The sequence below is a fragment of the Saccopteryx leptura genome, chromosome 2, assembly GCF_036850995.1.
Source record: "Saccopteryx leptura isolate mSacLep1 chromosome 2, mSacLep1_pri_phased_curated, whole genome shotgun sequence".
Lineage (NCBI taxonomy): Eukaryota > Metazoa > Chordata > Mammalia > Chiroptera > Emballonuridae > Saccopteryx > Saccopteryx leptura.
Window position 1 is genome coordinate 368,764,368 of NC_089504.1, and position 21,117 is coordinate 368,785,484.

General features: G+C 39.7%; 1 protein-coding gene across 8 annotated transcripts in view; it reads right to left on the reverse strand.

Moving 5' to 3' along the window:
• Window positions 1-20,056, reverse strand: part of CDON (cell adhesion associated, oncogene regulated) — a 119,900-nt gene extending 99,844 nt beyond the window's left edge. For 3 of the 8 annotated variants that reach the window (XM_066365166.1, XM_066365169.1, XM_066365168.1), the window contains exon 1: window positions 19,825-20,056. The gene's annotated coding sequence lies outside the window, so the exon portion shown is untranslated. Of the gene's footprint in view, window positions 1-16,460; window positions 16,529-19,105; window positions 19,190-19,824 lie in introns of those variants that run through there. The other 5 variants (XM_066365161.1, XM_066365162.1, XM_066365160.1 and 2 more) reach the window with 4 other exon arrangements.
• Between the last annotated feature and the right edge of the window lie 1,061 nt (window positions 20,057-21,117).

The window sequence follows — 21,117 nt, forward strand, 5'->3', positions numbered from 1 at the left end:
TGAGTGGGTAAAAAAGCTGTGGTACGCCTGACCAGGCGGCGGCACAGTGGATAGAGCACCAGCCTGAATACTAAGGACACAGGTTTGAAACACTGAGGTCACCAACTTGAGTACAGGCTCTCCAGCTTGAGTGTGGGATCACCGACATGAGCATGGGATCATAGACATGACCCCATGGTTGCTGGCTTGAGGCCCAAGGTCACTGACTTGAAACCCAAGGTTGCTGACTTGAGCCTGGGGTCACGGGCTCAGCTGGAGCCTCCTGGTCAAGGCTCATATGAGAAAACAATCAATGTACAACTAAGGTACTGCAACGAAGAACTGATGCTTCTCATCTCTCTCCCTTCTTGTCTGTCCCTATCTATCCCACTCTTTCTCTCTCACTTAAAAAAAAAAATGCTGCGGTACATCTATACAATGGAATACTACTCAGCCATGAAAAAAGGAAACTTACCCTCTGCAACAGCACGGATGGACCTGAGTGCTAAGTGAAATAATCCGGTCAGGGATAAACAAATACCACACAATTTCACTTACATGTGGAGTCTAATGAAACAAAATAAACTAACAAACAAAACAGAAACAGATGCACAGATACAGAGAACAGATGGATAGTTCTCAGAGGGGTAGGTTAGGGGAGATGGATGACAAGGGTGATGGGACTAAGCAAAAAAGAAAATAAATCTTATAGACACAGATATCAATATGGTTGATTACCAGAGGGAAAGGGGAGGTGGGGGTAGGTAGGAGAGGGTAAAGGGGAATAAATGGTGATGGAAGGACTTGGGGTGGTGAACACACAGTACAATATACAGATGATGCATTATAGAATTGTACCCCTGAAACCTAGATAATTTTAACCAATTATACTCCAATAAACTCAATTTTAAAAAAATTAAGACTTTTTTATTGTATAAGTCATGTTTTCCACATGATATGAACTTTTATATCATCAAAATCATGTAGTAGCAAGCTATATTAAAACAAAATTGTACCACATAATGTTATTAAGTGGGAAAATAGTCTCTAGGAGGAATTTTAAATATCCATAAAGACTATTGGTCAATTTAACTGGTAAATAGTTTTACAAATTTCTTTAAAACCATCAAATCATCTGTCCCATCTCTTGCCAACACTTTTTCTTTTTTAAGTCTTGAATCTGGTAAATAAATAAGAAAAATCAAGTATATTTTTTAAGGGATCCGCCACATTGCTAATTTAGTGTATTAAATTAGTGTATTACATGAGGTAAATCAGTCATTGCCTGTCAGTATCAGGCAATATATATCTGCTAAATATTTTGCATAAATAAACAAGTTCATCTTTACAATAAATATTCATAAAATTAAAACCTTAAAATAGTATACGAGTAATTAAACCAGAGCACCCAGAGAAAGACTCAAATGTTTTTAATCAGTAGATCTCAGTGATCTCTCTGCTTCTACACAAGATAGTAACGACACACCCCTGGGGTGATCACGGGTCACTTGAAAATGATGTGGAGGCAGGACTCCACACGCAGTATGAGAAACTGTGCCAAGTAACTCTGTGCTGCACTCCGCCCTTGCCTCTTGCTTCCACTAAGCAGAGAATAACTGGTTTGTGTGGAAATACATATATATTTATGCCTCTTACCAAACATCTGCCTTATGAGATTATTCCAAAGAGTAATAATAACTACCAATTATTAAGATATGAGTTTAAGATTTTGCTTTATCTTTACATATTATGTAAATGTAATAATAAATATAAAAAGATGTTTATATTACCGATCCTCACAATCTTAAAGATAGATATTACTTCTTACTCTACAAATGAGTCAACAGAAGTGCAGACAGCTCTAATGGCCTCCCAAAGAGAACACAGCTAATAAAGGACAGCGGGGAAATCTGAACACACGGTAATCCCCATTCTGTACACAACTTTCTAAATAAAAGGCCTTTTTCAGGTGTGTTTTTATGTCCATTTACTTCAGTGTGACTTCCACAGCCACTTCTCATTCTGAAAAGATCCTCAAACCTACCAGATTTTTGTTCTTTTTCTCTATTGAGTCTGCAGATAGATTTTTGGAAGTGTGAAAATATTTTTTTAAGAATTTTAATATTTCTGCATTAAAACTCAATTATTGTGAGCTTACTCCAAACCATCAGCCAGACATTGAAGACATGCCACAGATTTCAGTGCCTAACCTGCACTTGTGGTTGTGGGTCATATCTACAACATACGAAGGTCTAATGATGCTACAGAGAACACTGCACAAAGTTTTAAAACAGGTAAAAAGAAAAGTAGAGATGTGAATGTTCTAGCTCATGGCAGCATGAGCGTGCCAAATGTGAAAAGCATGCAACACAGCAGATGGTGTAACACAACATCAAGAACACATGTATTGCAAAGATCCCACATTATTATGGTTCATCAACAGTAAGTCAGTATTAATGCATACATAACATTTCCTTGCATGGTTTTAATTTTTCAGTATTATATATCTGGGTGTACATCTAAAGAGATTGGCCCACAAAATATTGGACCAATAGTTAAAAACAAGTTCATTATTAAAAAGGAAAAATGTTAGTCATGCTTAAAATCAAAAGAACCAAATCAAATAGACAAGAGAAATATAAAATAAGGAAAAGTAACTTCCTACTATTAAATTCAACACTGACAATCTAAAATTATTATTAGAAGTTTGCATCTAGTTTATTTTGTACATAAATGAAAAGTCACACATTATTCGTTTGAGTGCTAACTCCCTTTCAGCAAAATACAAGACATTATCATCTCAGGTAAGACATCACGTCAATTAAACAAAACTATTTCCTCGATCACGCATATTTGCAAATCTGGGCTGAGAATGGGATTGGGGCGATAGGAGGACAAGAATTATAGTCTCAAATACAGGATTCACATTCCCCAAAATCAAAAAGGTTAAACAAATCTTGTAAATGCTGTCCAACTCCACAGCCACCAAGAACATTATCATAAGAACACTATAAAAAATGCAATAATACCACCAAGCTTTCTCCTCTACTTTATAGGCCCCACGTGCAATATCTTACAAGTCTGTGCGTTTGTAGAGCTGTGGTACAATGTTTTCTCCTGTAGAGATGTTCAGTATCACCACAAAATTTACCACACTGTCTTGAAACCTGGGTTGCAGTCATAAAAATACAATAATTAGGTCAATCTCAAAGGATGGAATTCTCAGCCCCTACCTTAAAAAAAAAACTTTTAAAACAAGAAAACAAAGACAAGCATCTACTTCCTGAAGCATTATTATTATCACTGCAGACAACAGCAGAAGGAAACTAAAGGTTGAAGAGGCAACGGGGCAATGGTCAGCTGAGAGCTGGCGGGGGGGGGGGGGGGGGGGTGATAGACCATTGCTTGCCATGTTCTAGTTCCACAACTCCTGGCTCCAGCTCTTTGCATCCCCTCCGCTGCTCTCAATCTCCCAGAGTCACTGGAAAGGGGCCTTATTCCTACTCTGGCCAGTTAGAAACAAAATAGGGAAGTGGCAGGCGTGGGGCTGGCAGTGTGCATAACCAACCCATCTCCAAGTCAGATATTTGCATGTGATGATACCACATCTGTTCTACAGGGGTGTGCAAAGCAGAGTTAATAAAGCTATTGTAATCATCATAACCTGCATGTCTTCTTCCATACGAACACCTGTAAACCTACTTTTGCCCACTCTGTATTTCTGGGGGAGGGGATTTGTTTGTTGTTTCTTTTTAAGTGAGAAAAGGGGAGATAAGAGACTCCCTTATGCACCCCAACTAGGATTCACCTGGCAACCCCCATCTGAAGCCAGTGGTTGGACCAGCAGAGCTATCCTCAGTTACTGGGGTTGGGGCTTGAACCAACTGAGCCACTGGTTGCAAGAGGGGAAGATGGAGCAAAGAGGGAGAAAAGCAGATGGTCACTTCTCATGTGTACCCTGACTGGGAATGGAACCCAGGATTTCCACATGCCGGGCCAACACTCTATCCACTGAGCCAACCTGCCAGGGCCTGTATTTGTTTTTGAAACAACTTGGGGATGGGACTTTCCTAGTGGTCTTTAATGCTACCCATCCCAGTTAAGTGTTTATCTGCTCTAACCATATGTAAGCCCCACCCTCGCTGCCGCACAGTAAGAAATTTGAAAGAATGAACACAAGAATCAGGGTTATTTAAGTAAACACATAAAAATTCTAGAAAGCCCTAGGATTTCCCATAGATAACAACACTTTTACTTTTGGTAGGAAGTTATCAACAGATAAAGTTAGCAGTGTTCCAACAACAGTTATCTCTTGCTTTTAAGAACATGTCCGTAAGGAGAGGTAGGAAGTACATCTCTTATAAACTAAGTTTTATTTTCCTGATATTAACCTAAAGTATATTTATATTGAGTTTGGAGACAAAAGGAAGATCTCAAAGTAACAAAATTGAAATTTGGGGAAAACAAGTTTAAGACGGTGTTTAGTTGTTTGGGGAGATGAGAACTCGTACAAAAGTTCACCATTAGCTATTACATACAGCAGTCAACCTCATCTCTCTTTGCTAGGAGCCATGTCCTAACCAACCTGAGAGAAAAAAAAAATCAATTCTGGCTTATTCCCACATTTATAGTTCTTCCAAAGTTTAATCCCTAGCCATCTTATTCAAGAGTCTCTTAATTCAGCTGCATCAGAGAGCAGCAACAATATGAACAGCAACTGCTCACCTTCAAGAAGCACCTTCCTAATTGAAAGACAAGATAACCTGGACTTGTTGATCTTTGAATATATGTATCCTGATTTATTGATGTCGCCCCACTATAAAAATAAAATTATTAAAAAAAAAAAAAAAAAAAAGCACCTTCCAAGCGCCACTCTATTTGTCAAGACCAAATGAGATGATCCACCAGCCCAATGAGTTACCATCCCCCTCATACAGATGTGGAAACTAAAAGGCAGAAAAGGTGCATGGAGTCTGAGTTTGACCTCAGCCACTCTAACTCCAGAGCTTACCTTCATCTAATACCCAGGTTAACAAAATTCCATTTATAGAAAACTAATTCATTCTCAATTCAATCACTTCATCAATCAGGAAATTCCATATGCTAAATCTATTTCAAATGAGGAAAGGGTAGTCTTCCAGTCCTATACCCATTTCTACTAAGCCTCATATGAATAATAATAAAAAAAAAGAAATGGTCTTCATTAGCTGGACTCAGCCCTATATTTACACTATGATTTAAAATGTTGCCAAGAACATCTGGCACATTCCAGTCATACAAAGTATCAATCTGTGAGAACGATAGGGAACAAATAATATAGTAAAGTAGTCAGTGGTAACATTCAACGGCCCAGAAATGCTATTACAATTTCATACAATGGTATGAAAATGATATCATTTTCATACAGTTAGAAAGCACGAAGTAAAAGCCAAGGACTTCCAAATAACTCAATTTCATTAGAGAACGAAGAAGAAAATTCTTTATAGGTTAAAAATGTTACTATATTTTAAATGTTACTAAGTATAGAACATCAAAGAAAACCAAGTTAAGATATTAAAATATGAAACAAATCTCTAAATTTTCAAAAATTTAATCACATAAAAACCAAATTACCTGCTGACATAGAACTATTATTCTCAAGCCATTTAATTGTAACCTAAAGAACAATATACAAATTAATACATTGTAATCACTATAGATAAACTATTACAGACTTGGTTTATACTTGGCAATTAGAGATCTGAACAAGTATTCATTCTTGTTCACTTTTTCTGCTTTCAAATAAAAAAAAAAAAAACTTACAGACAAGGCTCATCAATCATGAAGAGGGCCTGGTTCTGATATTATACGAGCTCTGTCAACCTTAATCAAATTGCCTGCCAGATCGTAGATAAGTAATGATTTGCTTAGGTTTAGCAAGGCCAGAGTTTTCCTTCTGTCGTATATACATCTCTGGAGTGAAAATAAACAGCCTCACACCTCTTACTGGGCGCTGGGCTCTGTTGCTATTACAGCTCAGTCTTCACTCCAACAAAAGCAGAGGATCAAAACTTGCCTTTTAAAAATATCTATTTTTCTTTCCTTCCTTCTCAATCTGGCCACCAAAATGGCCATGAAACCATTTTTAAACCATTTCATTAAACAATTAACAACTGTATTAATCTACACTGAAATAACAAATTAGTTATCATTAAATGCTTTAAAATTGGCATTTGTTTTGTTTTATCCAACATTATGAAGTGATATAAAATAAGAGAAATAGCTAACAATTGACAAAAGAAACAATAAAAGAACCACTTAAAATTGCAAAACTGTATTCATTTTCTAACACTTCCAAAAATAAAAAAATAGATTATGTTTTGACATCATCTGTCATGTTTCGGATACAGACGTATTATGGAACAACTGTTAAGGCAAAAAGTATATCAATTTAGATTTTATATTCAGACACAAATGTAAAATGAGATTTCTTTTTAAAAGCCACCTTTGCTATTTTTCTTACTTTACATATAACTGGAAAGGGATATCAGACTTCATTTTCAGCTAGAATATTCTGTTAAAGAATTTGGAGACCGGCCCTGGCCGGTTGGCTCAGCGGTAGAGCGTCGGCCTAGCGTGCGGAGGACCCGGGGTTCGATTCCCGGCCAGGGCACATAGGAGAAGCGCCCATTTGCTTCTCCACCCCTCCGCCGCGCTTTCCTCTCTGTCTCTCTCTTCCCCTCCCGCAGCCAAGGCTCCATTGGAGCAAAAGATGGCCCGGGCGCTGGGCATGGCTCTGTGGCCTCTGCCTCAGGCGCTAAAGTGGCTCTCGTCGCAACATGGCGACGCCCAGGATGGGCAGAGCACCGCCCCCTGGGGGGCAGAGCACCGCCCCTGGTGGGCGTGCCGGGTGGATCCCGGTCGGGCGCATGCGGGAGTCTGTCTGACTGTCTCTCCCTGTTTCCAGCTTCAGAAAAATGAAAAAAAAAAAAAAAAAAAAAAAAAAAAAAAAGAATTTGGAGACATCCAAGTACCTGCTGCAAAGAAATATGTTATAAAGCAAAGATTCCTGTGGCCAGGAAAAATATGAAATGACCTCTTTAGAGGAAAGAGCTTTAAAATACAAGACAACTAGGGGGTCAATCGTGACTTAGGCAAAATTCACTTCAGTATCTTCCATTAGGTCAAGGGAATCTAGAATGAAGCTGTAGTTTACAAATGTCAAAGACAAAAAAACCTTACAATTTAACTATCTTATTCTATTTCTAAGCACAAACGTGCATTATAGCCGAAATTAGGTTTTAAAAGACTACAGTTTCAAATAGCCTCCTTTTCCAATCCTAAAGAGATTTTAAACATTACCTAACTTTAAACTGCATTAAAACTCGTACTAATGCTCAATCACTTATCACCTTCACGATTTCCATTTTCATGGTAGTTTTACTATCTCATACATTTATGGTAAATACCAAAAGGGAAAAAAAGAAAAAAAATCCCTGTAAAACAAACTGCAAGGTACACAAGCTCTATAAAAGCTATTTAATAAAAATGATCATGGCCCTGGCCAGTTTGCTCAGTGGATCGAGCATTGGCCCAGCGTGCAGACATCCAGTTCGATCTCTGGTCAGAGCACACGTGAGAAGCAACCATTAGCTTCTCTTCCCCTCCTTCTCCCCCTTCTTTATCTCTTCCTCTCCTTCTCCCCCTTCTCTCTCTCTTCCCCTCTTACAGCCAGTGGCTTGACTGGAACATGGGCCCCTGAAGCTGAGGATAGCTTGGTTGGTCTGAGCATAAGCCTCAGGCGCTGAGGATAGCTTGGTTGATTTGAGTGTTGGCCTCAGAAAGAGGTTTGGTTGCCAGGTAGATCCCAGCCAGGGCACATGCAGGAATCTATCTCCCCTCCTCCTCAGAAAGAGAGAGGTGGGGAGGGGAGGGGAGGAAAGAAGGGAGGGAGGGAGGGAGGGAGGGAGGGAGGGAGGAGAGAGGGGAGGAAGAGAAGGAGGGAGGGAGGGAGGGTAATAAAAATGATCACCATCAGAAACAGAGGAGAAAATTATTCTGTATATGGAATAAAAGAAGCACGAGACAGGAGATGTAATGAAACCCACAGGCACTCCTCAGTAAGGACTAAGTGAGCACAGGGAGTGTCACGGCTCCTCCATGCCTATCCAAGGACCGGGACAGGGCACTCCTTTCCCAACCCTCTGCAGGTACCATCCTGTAAATCTGAAAGGCACCCAAACAGACATGAGCCCTGCTCTGCAAAAACAGTAAGTATTTCACTCCCTTCTCACCGCAGTATTTAATAAATTGCCCAAGGATACCAGCAGTACAGTCACTTCAGGTACTGGTATCAGACACAAAAGACACTAGTACTTCCCAGTGAATTAGAAAGAACTCTTACAAGTAAATGGGGACTTTGCCCACTAAATGTCACATGAAAGACTATTTTTCCTGAAAACTCACATTTCAACACAAAAAGGGAAAAAAATCCTTAAATGCAGAAACAAAAAAATTCAAGACTCAGGTTCTCATTCTTGGTTGCCGAAGGTCTCAGGAGTTTGATATGTAGTGCCTGTAAACTTGATTGCATAATCAGCTGAGAGCTGCAACCACAGCTAAGTAAGTATTCTATACCTATGTCTAACTAGGTAAGAATACACAAATCTAATCAAATATTAAAGTCTTTGTTCTACAGAGCTAATCATTTCCTTACCTTTTCCCTAATCTACCTAGCTGGAAGAGAAATCCCAAAGTAAAACACTGGCAGTTTTTCTTTAAAATGTCTACCGTTGTTTTCACGTGGGGTGCGACAAAGCCTGGATTTACAAGGTCCATATTTAGAAACCCACTCTGGGAGTTAGCTACAAGACTCCTGCTAACAGCAGTTAGATGTATCATATGTAGTCAAATCCCTGAGCTAAAATTTATTTGATGCCACAAAACACTGATATCAAATCTCTGTATAAGCTATACTGTATGATTAAAAACCCCACTGTGGCTGCTGTCATAACTGTGAAATTACTCTAACCACTACGACGACAGCTCTTTTAAAATGCATCCTGAAATACAAAAGAAATAACAAATAATGAAAAGTGTGTTTGCTAGCCTAATAGGAGACCACAGTTAGCAATTCTTTATTTTTCTTTTTGTGACAGAGACAGAGAGAGACAGAGAAAGGGACAGATAGAGACAGACAGAAAGGGCGAGAGATGAGAAGCATTTCTTTGTTGAGGCACCTTAGTTGTTGATTGCTTTCTCATATGTGCCTTGACCGGGGGCTACAGCAGAGCAAGTGACCCCTTGCTCAAGCCAGCAACCCTAGGCTTAAGCTAGCAACCTTGAGCTCAAGCCAGTAACCTTGGTTGTCAAGCCAGCGACCTTTGGGCTCAAGCTAGAAACCATGGGGTCATGTCTATGACCCCACACTCAAGCCAGCGACCCCGCACTCAAGCTGGTGAGCCCATGCTCAAGCCAGGGACCTCAGGGTTTCAAACCTGGGTCCTCTGCATCCCAGTCTGATGCTCTATCCACTGCACTACCACCTGCTCAGGCAGCAATCCATCTTTTTTTTTTTTTTTTTTTTAAAGATTTTATTTATTCATTTTAGAGATGAGAGAGACAGAGGAGAGAGAGACAGAGAGAGAGAAGGGGGTAGGAGCTGGAAGCATCAACTTCCATATGTGCCTTGACCAGGCAAGCCCAGGGTTTCGAACCGGCAACCTCAGCATTTCCAGGTAGACGCTTTATCCACTGCGCCACCACAGGTCAGGCGGCAGCAATCCATCTTATAGTCACTCAAAATCAGCCTCAGTTCACCATGGAATAAAACAACTTTAAAATGCATGGTGAAAACTGTATGAAAGACCTATACAAGATCTACAATCAAAATATGAGTACTACAATTTCTTTTAAAAGACAGATCCAACTAAAATACAAAATAATTTAAAACATGATGACCAGAGCTTGGAATCAGATACTCAGGATAAAGTTTGATCTGTTTTTGTTGTAACCTCAGAAAGGACTCAACCATAAAAAATAAGTATGCCCAATTTTCAATAAGTAGGAAATAAAAAAATCAGTTAAGAGATCAGAACTTTCTAATCAGATTATGACTTGAAAATATGTTCTTAAGCAGAAATATATATTTAGAATTAGATTTAAAATAATTCTTCTTACTGAAGAACAAAACTTGCCATTTCATTTTGGATGAACACCCAAGACTTAATGGAAGAAACAATCAAATGACCGTGCTTAAGAAGGTGATTGCAGTACACAACATGATAGTAAGAATTCAGTGTGTGGTGCTACTCAGAAGTTTAGTAATCTGTTAAGAAGTATAAAAATACCTTCTCAGTATTCAGTAGTCCCAGAATCTGCTGGAACTACTGCTCAGATGTGTGGGCACCAAAATGAAATCCTGGTATATGAGTTATTTAGTCATGCTAACATCTAAAAATCTAATTTCAAAGCAACAGTGAATAGAGATTTGATTGGTAATACAATGTTATTTTACCAGTGTTTGTAAAGAGGAATAAATAGCACTTTTCCTACAAAACTGTACTGTCACATTCATAATTGCATTCAGACATTCACCCTCCATGCCATCTTATAAGCCGATCATCAAACTTTTTCAATATATTGCAAGCTATGTAATACCAAGCCAAATAATGAAGTTTAACTCTGTTTTACAGATAAGGGTTCTTCATCTTTACTCTTATACTCTCAGAGCCAACGATCTGAGAGGAACAGTTTAAATTACTAAAACAGAGGGATGTCATAAACAGTCGCCTACTCCAGCTGAAACTGTTCACTCGCTTCCGTGTTGTTATTTTGTTATACACCCACTCTAAGGCCAAAACCAGGAAAATAAGTCAAACTAAACGGGCAAGAAAAATGTCTTATCCCTAGCTTATGCTGTTATTTTTCTTTTTATTGGAATAAAAGAAGCTACCAAGTTCTGATGTCACTACAGTAATTTTATGGCCTGATAAAAGTAGTATTTTATCCATTAAACATTCGTCCCTGTTGCCAGTTTTACCTCCAACCAGGCAGTGTGTACGACTACTCACTGAACAGATATCAAATTATAGTAAAATAGAGAATACTAATTACTTTTACTCTGATATCATAGAAAGCCAGTAACTGTCAGAAATTTCCCTGGCAAGAACCAGAAGCCAAAATGTACTTAGTCCCTATACATCCAGAACTCCTATAATACTGAGTGTTTGAAAACAAACACACAAAACATGACATCAGCACTCTAAAAAAAATTTAAATTTCCCAGAGCAAAAATACACATTTTAAAAATATAAAATTGTTGAAATATTAGACAAGCATATCAGTAATAATGTGATGGCCTAGTAACCTCAACAGTTAACTTTCTTTTTTTTATGTATAGCTTTCTTTAATATCCATTATTTGAAGCTGTGGTATACCTAAACTTGACATGGAGAGTCACTGATTTTACTGGATTTTTAAGAAAAAAACTGCTTGTTGAAATCATCCATGGCGTCTAGGGCAGACGGTTCAGCATCTTGCTACTCAGTGTGGCCTACCCAGTCATTAACATTGTCAGAAACTTGTTAGAAAGGGAGAATCCTGGAACTCACCCTAGATCTACCAAATCAGCATCTGCATTTTAACATTTCTCAAGAAACTTAAAGGCCCTGAAAGTTTGAGAAGCAGTACTTCAGCACTAATACCTTATCAGGCACAGTGCAAGGAGGGATGATCCCACATAGGGGAGATCACATGTCTGTCCTTAAGAGTAAGATAAGGCCCAGACAGACACAATACTCATCTGCAGGGGACAAAGCAAGGTGTATTCAAGGCAGGAATGCACAGTAGCTGATGATGGCACAAGCACCAGGTAGGTAAGGAGCCCTGAATGTCCGTTCAAAGACCTGCGCTTTAATGAGTAACTCAGGGCCTTTGGAGAAGTTGGGTTTAAGAGCAGTTACATGATCAGATTTATGCTTTTTAGGAAGATCGTTACTCTGGCAAAATGTAGAAAAAATGGATGACTTGGAAGAAAACCCAAGAAGATGAGGTAGTAGCAGTTTAAAGCAGGAGTTACCATTGTTTTATCTCACATTTTGAATCTCCTCTCATCCCTCTCCCAAATTTTGAAAGCTTTCTTCTAGGTTACAAGGAGGGTACAGAGGGTTTTATGTGTGTACATATATAAATATAAAATAGTAACAACTCAGTATATTTTTTGGCTTTATAAAATAGAGAAAATATTTCAGTGATTTGGGATTCTGTACTCCTTTCAATCATTCTATATACCAATTATTAACAAACTATTAACATATACTGACAGATACAAAATGTATACACAGATTAAATAACAATCATTCCCAGTATATACAGTGTGTCCGTAAAGTTATGGTGCACTTTTGACCAGTCACAGGAAAGCAACAAAAGACGATAGAAATGTGAAATCTGCACCAAATAAAAGGAAAACTCTCCCAGTTTCATACCTATTCAGTGCAGTTCAATGTGGGCTCACACACAGATTTTTTAGGGCTCCTTAGGTAGCTATCCCGTATAGCCTCTACAGACTCGTCACTGACTGGTGGCCTACCAGAATGGGGTTTCTCCACCAAACTGCCAGTTTCCTTCAACTGCTTATCTCACCAAGTAATGTTATTCCTATGTGGTGGTGCTTCGTTATAAACATGCCGATATTCACGTTGCACTTTGGTCACGGATTCGAATTTAGCAAGCCACAGAACACACTGAACTATCCTCTGTATCATCCACATCTCGACTGGCCTAGCCATGGGCTGCTCCGCTGTATACACGGTGTTACATCATCATCTGCACATGCGTACATGCTGCCACATCATCCTTCAGAAACTGGGAGGGTTTTCCTTTTATTTGGTGCAGATTTCACATTTCTATCGTCTTTTGTTGCTTTCCTGTGACTGGTCAAAAGTGCACCATGACTTTACGGACACACTGTAGTTTCATTGCTTGGATAAATCACTGATATAGGCCTTTCTAGCTCTTGAAATTGAAGTGTAGAAAAGTCTGGATAGAGGAAACAAGATAGACGAGAGGTACATTTAGTAATTTTTACTTAATGTATAATTTGCTATACGGTGAATAAATAACTGGGCCAACAGATGGCTTCAAATAAATTCTCAGATGTGTACCTATACAGAAAGAGTCAAATACTACAGTTGTAAATAAAGTATTACTGTTTTGACCAATATACTTAGAATAGTGTAAAAAGATTCTTTGATATTTACTTATCAGTGAAAAACCAGAGTTACATTCAAGTGAAAGAGCTGGCAAGCAGAAGCAGTCCTCAACTTTGTACTGGGGTTGGTTTCAGAAAACATTTCTATCCAGTGGCTATTTGGAACTTCCTAAAGCACTTTCTTCCTCCAATATTATGTGGTGGTTATGAGACTCCATAAAGCTCTTCTCATAGAGTCTTAGTATTGCACAGGCCCTACCAGTCATGTGCAGAACATGTCTAGTAATAAGGAGCTCAGCCACTTCAAAAGAGTATTTTCTATTCTGAGGCAGCTCTATTTGTCAGACAGTTCTTCCTTCTTCTGAAACAAAATCTGCATCTTTTGAGTGCCCCTATGGAACAAAAGATGCATCATATATCACTGTTCCAACTCTCCCCACCCTCATTGAAATCTTGGCCACTGGTGGTCTGATGTAAGAAGAAAAGGGGACAACTTACCCCTCAAGTACAGGGGAACCCATCCCTGCACATGGTTGCATGTGAAGAATGACCTGTGTCAGGAGCTATGAATAATAGATTTAATAAAATCACAACTGATGAAAATACAATGTCTCCTGGGAGAGAAGCAGCTTGTGCTCAAACAGAACATCGCCAAGAACAGAAATATTAGTGACCTCAACCACGACTCCTCCAAAATTTAAAAGACACAAAAACTCTGACTCATCAACATCATCTTGTATGCTTGTTTCACTGTTTGGGAAATAACTTTTATTTGGCATATTAGGAAATTCCAACACTACAAACAGAAATTCTAAACATAAAGGCACAACCTGACAGCAACTGTTAAGGTTATCACTGATATAAGTGAGCAGTCCTGTTCTTTAAACTTTTCCCATAGTATCACAACATTTTAGCCCCATTTTCTTCAATTTTTGGTGATTTTTTTCAAAATAATGCTGTGGCTTTCATTTTCTTCTAAAAGAATATTATACTAATGCTGGGGTAATGATCACTTCTGTACAATTCTAAGTATTGATTACAGCATTAAAGCCTAGAAATGAAGGACATAGGATAACTTAGATGGTCCTTTTCTGTTTTGAGGCTCCCCCATTCTCCTCTAATAACAAAAAAATAAAATAAACACAGTTATCAAAGAATTTGATTTATGGTTCGTAACTGTAGGTTATTATATTACCTTCAATCCATTTCTATGTATAACAATAAGGTCACGGTTATTTTTCCAAGCTAGCCACTTGAATATGATTTGCTAATAGTTTAGGAAGAAGTGTTATTTTTCCTCCAATGGCCATGTATCCAATGTGCCAATAAAATGAACTACTAGAATTTCAAAAGATGATACAATAATTTAAAATACATGTATTACAACCATACACAATAACAAAAGAATCTCAGACATAATGAGCAGTGCAAGAAACCAGATATAAAAGAGTACGTACTGTATGAGTCCATTTTTATAAAGTTCGAGAAATGCAAAACTAATCTATGATGAAAACTAATCTATAGTCAGAACGGTCGTGGCTTGCTGGGGTTAGTGGAATTGTCCAGGAAGGGGCACCAGGTTCTACAATGGTTACCACAGGTATGTGTATCTGTAAAACTTCATCTACCTGTTCACTTAGTGTACATTACATGTAGGCTGTGTACATTTTCATATTATACCTCTATTGGAAAAAGTGTAACACATTGTTTCCAAGTGCCTTTCAAGTTTCAAATGCAAAATTAAGATAACTGTAGCACACTAAAACTATTAGTAATAGTGTGGGCAGTTACATGTGCCCACACTATTACTAACTTCTGAGAATTCCTCCTTACTTAGGACCTCAGAAAAATCACTTCTGGATCAAAGTAATAGACTAATATAATACAGGAGAAATCACTAAATATACAGCAGTTAACATTCACAGAGGTTTTACAATATGCCAAGTGCTTTACTTCCATTATCTCTTGTAATCTCCACAACGGTGAAAGAGATACTATTGTTATTATCCCTGTTTTGTAGAGCAGAAAACCAAGGCTTAGGTCAAGATCACTATGCAAGCTCACGAATAAAGAGGTGAGCCAGTCTGTAACAAGCATAGCAGAGGAGCAAGCTAAATGTCAACTTCTTAATTGTTTGTATGAGGCTAATATAAAAATAAGATCAAACACACAGTTCCAAGCTACAAAATGAGCATAATGTATAATCTCAGTTCAATAATACAACCTGTATTTTTTTCACTCAAGTAAGGTGTAGTAAGCAAGTTCAAAGTTCCTTAATTCTGATTAAAGATACACACATCACTGGCTCTCAAGAATTGAAGTCCCTGCTCACATTCCAACTGCTATGTAGAAAAAAAAATGTTCATTGGGGTAGTTTGTTTTATTATCTGTGACCATCAAAATGCATCACACATAAGAGCAAATGAACGACTATCAACCAAGATAGGCACAATGCTAACTTTAATGTTCACTCCCATTCATTCAACAGTCCTTTCAATTTGGCGACACTAGTAGAAGGCATGCCCAGGATTAAGTGGAAAAGAAATTAAACATATTGTCTAAAAGACTTCTTTATATTCTAAACACTGTATTGTAAGGAAAATCTGTTAGGACTACATATGATATACAACATGATTTTAATCAGGAACAAAATGTCAAATTAACCATCAAATAAGCTACTGAAGTCTTCTGCATTACTTGAAATCTACAAGCACTGGACTTCAGATTCATGTTTACCTCTTCTCAAAAAATGAAAATCAATTAACTACACCATCCAAGATTCAGAACTGCTCTTCCTTGAAAAGGACACAATAATAAACAAACGAGGCTAACATTTTGAAAAATGGATCCAGAAATTATTTGCATTAGGGGGAGCAGGGGCAGAGGGAAGAAGATAAATTAATAGCACTAAAAAACTTTGCTCCAAAATGTTTAGAGTATTTTTAGTAGTTATATTTTCATTTACTTGTGGCTGCTAGCAAATCTGCAATTCCTTTTAAAATAGTAAAAATCAGAATTCTTAAAAAGACGATAGAAGAGAACACACCCCAAATGAATTTAAATTCTGTAATATAACAAAAACACAATAAAATCATATAAAAACAAAAAAGCAAACTAAAATATGCCTATTCAAACAAGCATTTCACCTCTGCAAAACGATTTGCTTCGCATTAAAGTCAGATTTAGCTCTGTTTAAAAAGTTATGGAAACAATACATCTGCCCTTACAGGCAAAATGAAACTGTAACACAAATTTTACGTATTTATCAACAGATCATTCAGAGAAAACTTACCAAATCTATAACATGTATATGCCTGTGCTTCAGAAGGAAAGCAGAGAAGTGACTTTCTGTACTTAACCGTGGTGTTCACTTCAGTGCTAAAAACACACCACTACAGTCCTGCTGTAGGAAAAGTCGCGACCAGCAATCTGCTTTTGGGTTGGGCTCTTCTCTTATGAGATAAGCTGTTAAGTCATGCCTTGATTTTAGATCTGCTAACATATGGAGACTTCTAATGCAGTCTCTCTCTGCCCCCCTCGCTTCACTCCCCCCTCATTCTGATCCACTCCCTCTTGCACACACACACATACACACATACAAAAAAGGCACTGCAGGGCAGAAATTCCTCAGGTGCTCGCTAATGGAATTCCCAGGGTCTTGGAGCCGCTTCGGGGATCAAGAGATCTCACAGCCCCTGCTGGGGTAAGGAGCAGCGAGTCTGTTCCATTTAATCAAATACAGAATGAATTTTCAGCTCTATTCACTCGCTTGTCTCCAGGGCTCTCAAAAGGCACCAGGCAGCTAGAATCACACACATGTGGCTCTTTTAGGCAAGTATAATTAGTTTGATTTTAAAAAGCCACATTAATAATATCACCTCAGGACCATTATTCAGGGGACAGATGACAATGATACTGTATGTTTTAAGCCTGACAATGGGGAAAGAGTACAAACAATGAGGGAAAACTTGAAGGATTAAAAAAAAAAAAAACCAACAAACCAGTTTTTCATTTAATTGTAATCCAATATTTTTAGAGACATTAAGTACATTCCATACACTTAATTTTAATTGAAAAGAATCAAGTAAAGCCCTCCTCCCTATTCTCTTGAAAGCAAATTAGTACCACATATACAAAAATTTATAAATGAAATGTTTATAAATAAATGAAATGTTTACACACAATATAAATTTAAATGAAAACATCCTCTAATTCAATCCAAGTTCACAAAATTTCTTGGGAAAAACCACCAATCAAAGCTGTAAATCAGGTCCTTCAAAACAATCTATTTAGCAATCAGACTTCAAGTTCCCTTTCAAATCTAATTAGTTGCTATTAAGTAGTAAGATCATCTATCTAAATACTACCTGGTAGACAACTCATCTACTCTTCTGATGTGTTGTCTCACCTACACTTCTACAGAGTACAAATGCTAATAACAAGGAGAGCTAATGTAATTATTATAAATAATAAATTTTTAATTAGTTTTGTAATTTCCTATTCCCAGCCTGATTTCACTAGAACAATGCTGAATTCTTGAAATAATTTCCCCAAGATTTTACTTAGAAACAATCACCAAATTTTAGTCTAAATGTTTGCAAAAGAAACATTTCTAGAGAAGGAAATTTTTACTTCAACTTTTATTTTGACAAAACCATAAATGAAATCATCTAGATAGTCATGATAGCATAAAGGCAAAGTGGAAAAATAAAAGGAAAGCATGAGAACTAGTCAACAAATTTTACCTGATCTCTTCAGAGCTGTGTGACAGAACTGCCCATTCCTACACAAAGCTTTCTTCATCTATATATATACCTTGAAGATGGGGTGAGGGTCCTATCTTAAAGTTAGCTTAATTCCTTCCACGCAAAATCAAATCACCTACAAAGAAGGCAAGGAGTAGGACTGAAGTTCAACCCAAACCTATACAGGCTAGATTAGTGTGCTCCAAGTCTTAAGGGCTCTTTGTACCTCCCCACTTGAGAGCAGAGCTGTTTAAATACTTTTCAGAGAAGAGGAGGTTGGTGAGACCCATAGCAATCAATCAAAGCATCCCAAGTGAGTTACTACACCAACACAGTACCTCTAGTAACTGATTTTCCTGGTTGACTACACTATTTAAACAAAGACAGATTTCCCAAATACTATATCCCAGTTTTTACATGAAAGTTAAACTACATTTTTAAACTTCTAATCTAATTAGTTGCTATTAAGTGGTAGGATCATCTAAATACTACCTGGTGGACAACTCATCTACTCTTCTGATGTGTTGTCTCACCTACACTTGAACAAAGTAAAAATGCTAGTAACAAAACGATAGCTGATGTAATTGTTATAAAAAAAAACAAATTTTTTATTCATTACTTTAAACTTTCTATCCCTAGGTGGATTTTTTTTTTATAAAAATATAAACGTTTCTGCTCTATACACTGCCAAACACACACTCAGGGCAGGTCTTCACAAAATAAAACAGGTTTTCACTCCATTCTTCTTGTATAACTTAAAGTTTGAGGCAGTTTATTTCAACATGTGCATAACAGAAACTATAGTATTTGGTGCCTCTCTGGGTTCCTAAGAATGCTTTCTAGTTAAGCACTAATTTAAAGTTTACAGAAAAATTTGAAGTTCCTTTCATCTTGTCCTAAGACTTGAACTACCACCCACCCAATCTCAGCTAAAATAGACTACTCAAAAAATAAGCTCTAAAATGTAATAAAATGTTTAGAATTATACTAAGAACAAACCCATTTCATTTCCTGCCCTCTCCCACCTCTTCCTCCCAGACATTGTCCATTAGGCAACGCCAAGTGTCAGCTGAGAGGCTAAGGGTTATGGTTAGTGAGATGCTGAGGGTTATGGTTATCAGTGAAGCATGCAATCAGAATTGGCCTCTTTCATCTTTACTGGCCATTGGACTGAGAATAAATCTCATGTTACCTTTCAGTCCAATCTTCTGTTTCTTAAGGTGTCTGACTTAGGGCACAGAGGCTGCATTTCTGTTAATGAGGTTTTCTGAATTCTAGAGATCGGCTGGAAAGCACCTGCCACCCTCTGTGGTCCCGGCCAGGAAAGACAAGCATTCAGGAGAAGGGCTGCTTTTGGAGAGACTTCCACCTGACTTGGTGGGATTAGAAGGAACAATGAAGGGAAGACAGAGTCCCTCTACCCTCCTCTGTGATTTATGACTTCAATTCCTAGATGTGGACAGAAAGCAACAAAGGTCTGGAAGCGCAGGCTGAAATAAATAGCGAGTTGCAATGTATTCAGAAATGATAATGCAACCCACAGAAAGCTTACGGAGAAGGAAAATGAACTCCCTGGGGCTGGGAAGTCAGGGCGACTGTGACGGGAGAAAAGGATACATTGTGCAGGACGTTTCTCCTGCTCACCCCACATAAATCACCGTCCCGCAGGCGCCCTGCTGGTGGAAGCTGAGGGGCGGGGACCCCGCTCCCTGGGGACGTGCGGGCGCCCTAGTTCTCAGCCAGGCTCGTCCCACCTGCCCGGCACGTCCCTGTCACTGACACCCCGCCCTCCACCGAGGGGCGGCCCAGCGTTCTCGAACTCCGCCCGAGCCCCGGACCCCGCGCCCCCGGCCCGCCTGCTGCCCGCCGCAACCGCCCGTCCCCCGACCCCGCAGCGGGACCACCCCGCACCTCTCGGCGGGCCGGCGAAGCCCCCACACCTCTTGCGGCAGCCGGCTCCCAGAGCCGCCCCAGGTCATCCCGCGCGGGCGGCTACAGCGGCGACAGCGATCCGAGCGGCCTCCACGCGCCGGGCGGGGGCGGAGCGGGGGCGCGGGTCCCCGCAGTCCTTGCGCCGAGCCGCGTACCAGGGATTGAGGGGAGGGGGCGGGGCGGAGTCACGGGGCGCGCCCCCGCAGCCGCGCCTGCCCGCCCAGGGCTAGGCGCGCGGGCGCGTACCCAGCAGCGCGGGAACGCGGCACGAGGCGGCCCCGCCCCGCCGAAGGGTGCGCACGCAGCTGCCAGATCGATGGCGGGGTCGGGACATACCAATTTGTAGGGGGGGGGACACCATGTGCAGGACCGTCTCCAGTCGCCTTCCTGCTTGTCTGCAAGAACGCCACTTTATAAAATCATAGTAATTCCCTGCTTTGGTTTAGGGAAGGTGAGGAGAAGCTGTGTCAGCAACTCTTGGAGAGTGCCCCGAGGCCTGCACTCATTCTTCCCTCCCCTTCACTTCCCCGGAGAGGCGGTGCTCCTAGCCGTCCACAAGGGCCTCACATCCCCCGGTGCCCCGCCCAGGCCCCGCCCAGGCTCCGCTCTGGCCCCGCCCCTAAGTTGTGAAGGCGCTCACGACCTGTCAGGTTTTTCGCCTCTTACCTGGTATCTGTTTCTTGGAGCTAGCTTCCCGCCGCTATGTTTCCTTCGCCTTTTCACAACACGCCATGTTTCGTTTCTTCCGCAGTTTCACCTGGTTCCCCAGCCCACGCTTCTACATTCACAGCCACGCCAGCAGGCAACAAAACTTATGCTGGGAAAGAGGCTCTGTCCTGGTAAAACGAGCGTGGCCTGCGACCCCAGAGTCTAACCAACTTGTGCTTAGACCTGCCCCAAGTTATTTGATCTCACTGAACTTCAATTATTCAAACAGAAAAAGGAAAAAATAATTTCTATTTAAAAGGTTGTCGTGCAGCATAAATATGGTGTTGGGAGGGGTGCAATAATACCTTTCTCCCCACTTTCTAAGTTCTACCTAGGCTAATACATGTAACAGACAGATTAACCGGAGAAAATATGCAAAGTTTATTAGGGGTGTACATGCAGGGGTGCCATGAGATACGAGACCCAAAGACACCTTGGGCAATTGAGGTTTACATGCCATTTCAGACAAAGAGTGGGTGTGGGGAGGGGGCAGGAGTCTGTTATTTCAAAAGGAAAGCAGGTAATGCACAGATGGACAACGTGTGGTAAATGATTTCTGAGTAA